Genomic DNA, 3,644 nt, shown 5'->3' with positions numbered 1-3,644 from the left:
GGTCTATGATGAGGCCAGTGCCTGACTTCCCACCCATTTCAGTTCCAAGGGTGAGGTGTCGCTATAGGATCAACCCTAATATGTCATGACTTGAAGCAGTAAAGTTAGCTTCCTGCTTATAGTCCATCCCCACTGTGTGCCACAAAGGTGACCGACCGATGGTCACAGACCCTGAGGACTAGGCTGACAGAAGTTGCATTTTAACTTACTTGCATGATATTGAAGCTAACTAGGGAATGCCATGCCATCTACCACCCACTGGCCAAAGCAAAAGGTGTTGCGCCCACCTCAGCTAGCAAGGAAGACCCAACATGGTCGGATTCTTTGCAACAGCCTTTATTGCAGGACCACCTTCATTGCTGATACGGGGACCTCGACCGGCAAAATCTCGCCTTATATACACAATAGGCTGAGGCTATGCTACTTGTCCTCCAGGGATTGGTGGAGTACGAATCGCCTCATTAGCATGGTACCGCCTTGGCCAGACTGATGTCAGGTGCAAAACCCACGCATGCGCAGTACTGCTGTGTCGCAGGAGGGCACCGGATCACCTCATTATCCTACAGCTGCCCTGGCAAGGGGACAAGCCTGCGCATGCGCAATAAGTTGTTTACACAGGTGGGACTGGATGTCAGCGCCATCTTTGTTTTACCGCGCCGCTCCCTACAAAAAGGGAGGAGAAATTATATTATTTCAGGCATTTATGAACACCTCCTAGCCACAAAAAATATGTTAAGAATCATACTATCATGACACCTTACAGATCAGGGACCTGAAGCTCAGAAAGACTAGCTCACTGCTTCATGAGCACATGCTACGGAGAGCATCCTCTGACTCTCATGCTCATAACTATACTGGCTGAATCTCCCACCTTTCTGAAAGATACAAGGGATGGCATCACTTAAGGTGAGAGGCATTAATGCTCCATTTAAGAGCCATTGCTTTGGCTTAAAGCACCACAGTTGGTGAGGAATTAGCAGCTCTTCTTTCTCGCTACTCAACCTTTTTTTTTTTTTGACCCTGAAAGATACAAGGGATGGCATTACCTAGCCCTTTGGGTATCATACCGATCCAATGGAATATCAAACTCTTTAATTTTAATGTGAAAACCTTGGATTTTCTTGGACTTTACAGAGCATAGGGGTCATGTGGTTATTTGGCTTAAATGGTGACGTAAGTGTGATTCTGGGTTATGTAACTGAGTAGGCAGCTGTCTCATCTAATTTCAGAGAGCTGAAAAGACTCCATGAGTACACCCCCACTCTTCTCCATGCATGAAGCTCTCCTAGCAGCTACTATTTTTAATAGCGCTCATTAATTAGCTTATATGTCAGGAACTGTGCTAAGTACTTTCCTTTTACACTCACTTAAGGTGAGAGGCATTAATACTCCACTTAAGAGCCATTGCTTTGACTTAAAGCACCACAGTTGGTGAGGAATTAGCAACTCTTCTTTCTCGCTACCCAACCTATCTTTTTGACCCTTGTGTTTTACTGCTCGTCCTAAACCACGGACCAGACAATGTTCTATACTGCACAACTGCGTGCAAGAGCTTCATCCATGTATCCCAGGAGAGGATTAAGCCTCTGCAAAATAAGAATAAAGTGGTCTATGAATAGACTACTTTTAGTAGGGTGCGTTGGGGGTGAGGTTCGATTTAGGATTTTCAGAGGAAGCCTAGGGTGGGAATGGTATGGGATGAGGGTAGGAAAAGGGATAATCTTTGTTTTAATTCCTGAAGAAAATACTGTCATTGTATACTGGGGGGGAACATATAGCAGGAATTTATTGTCTCATAGCATGGGGGCTAGAACTTCAAGATCAAATTCTCAACCATTGATTGTATCTAAGTGTTAAGAGGGAATACTTATTCCAGTTTGCTTCTCGCCCCCTGTGTCTGATAGCCCTGGGCATTCTCTGGCACTTAGGCAGTGATCTCTGTCTCTTAACATTTTATGCCTCTATGTGTGGCTGTGTTTAAATTCCTCCCTTTTACAAAGACCTTAGCGGTAATGGATTGGTGACATATACTTGTATGATCACACCACTCTTAGCAGTGGACCTGGGTGCTGTTACTGCTTCTTCTAAGTCTACCCAGAGTGGAGGTGACCCAGTCCCAGGAGAAAGGGGCAGCTGATGAACTCTAAGGAACAGGAGCAGATTCAGACCAGTGGAAGGCAGCCATGGAACTGGAGGTTGGTCTCTGGCTCTCCATATTTGGAAGCAAAACAAGTCACTGCCAATCACACAACCCTGACGGTCTGGTAAGTGTGCACCTTTTAAGCAAAAGGACTTTCTCACTGCCCCCCACCCCCAATCCTGCTCTTGTTTCTGTCCTAGTTAGGGTTACAATTGCTGTGATTAAACAACATGACCAAAAACAACTTGAGGGAGAAAGGGTTTATTTGGCTTATACTTCTATATTGCTGTTCATCAGCAGGAAAAGGAAGTCAGGAAAGAAACTCAAACAGGGAAGGAACCTGTAGGCAGGAGCTGATGCAGGGGCCATGGAGGGATGCTGTTTCCTGGGATGCTCTCGTGGCTTATTCAACCTGTTTTCTTATCGAACCCAGGACTGCTAGTCAAGGGATGGCACCACCCACAATGGGTCTTAATCACTAATTAAGAAAATACTCTGTACGCTTTCCTATAGCTCAACATTATTGAGACATTCTCTTAATTGAGGTTTCCTTCTCTCACATGACTTTAGTCTGTGTCAAGTTAACATAAAACTAGCCAGAACATCCACCCCTCTCTTTCTCTTTCCTTTGTTCTCAAGGTCACTCCGAAGGACAAAGCTATAACTGGTGAACTCAGCATGCACTGTCTGCAATGCAGAAGAGAGCTCAAGATACACTGTCTGCAATGCAGAACTCAAGATACACTGTCTGCAATGCAGAACTCAAGACACACTGTCTGCAATGCAGAACTCAAGATACACTGTCTGCAATGCAGAACTCAAGGTACACTGTCTGCAATGCAGAACTCAAGATACACTGTCTGCAATGCAGAACTCAAGATACACTGTCTGCACTGCAGTAGAGAACTCAGGATGCATTGTCTCAGTGCAGAAGAGAAGACATTTCTAGTCTAGAACACTTTCTTCTGCCTTTTAAAAGCCCTCCTGAGTCTTTTATAAGATCCCTTCCCTACCTTAGGGATAGTATGTCACCCCTCCAACAATTGTTTTCACATTTTATTTTATATAATTCATTGTTGGAAAATTGAAAAATAGGCTAATACTAATAGATTAGTATTCATGGAGGAACTTTTTTTTTATTACTGAATACATTTTTCTGCTCAAACCCATCACTCTTACTGATGTTGGAGTTACTTTGTAACTATAGTTAGCAGTAAACTAAAGAAAACTTTAAAAAATTCCTATGCTAGCTTGCATACTTGCACTTACTTCCCAACATTTGTCTTACATATTTTAAAAAAAAACTTACAAAAAATGGCTTTAAAACAAGTGTAGTCTTTCTCCTTGGGCTCAAAGGATTTTGCAGAATATTGATGTGTATCCAAGCCATTGCAGTAATTTTCTGTAACAGGCTCCTTTTGTAAAAGTGTGATGTGTGCCCCTAAACTGAGACTAATCCTCCTTTGTTCCAGCTTATTTTATGGGTTTGTGGTTGGTGAGCAGG

At 43.4% G+C, this 3,644-nt stretch overlaps 1 long non-coding RNA gene across 1 annotated transcript; it reads left to right on the top strand.

Annotated features, from left to right (window-relative positions):
• Positions 1-624: 624 nt before the first annotated feature.
• LOC120094151 (uncharacterized) lies at positions 625-3,378 on the top strand. The gene is made up of 2 exons (XR_010054178.1): positions 625-2,264; positions 2,780-3,378. It is a non-coding gene; the product is annotated as an uncharacterized LOC120094151 (long non-coding RNA).
• Positions 3,379-3,644: the final 266 nt, after the last annotated feature.

The sequence above is a fragment of the Rattus norvegicus genome, chromosome 8 (genome assembly GCF_036323735.1).
Source record: "Rattus norvegicus strain BN/NHsdMcwi chromosome 8, GRCr8, whole genome shotgun sequence".
NCBI classification, from domain to species: domain Eukaryota; kingdom Metazoa; phylum Chordata; class Mammalia; order Rodentia; family Muridae; genus Rattus; species Rattus norvegicus.
Note: the sequence above shows the minus strand (reverse complement) of the source record. Positions and strands in the feature narration are given on the sequence as shown.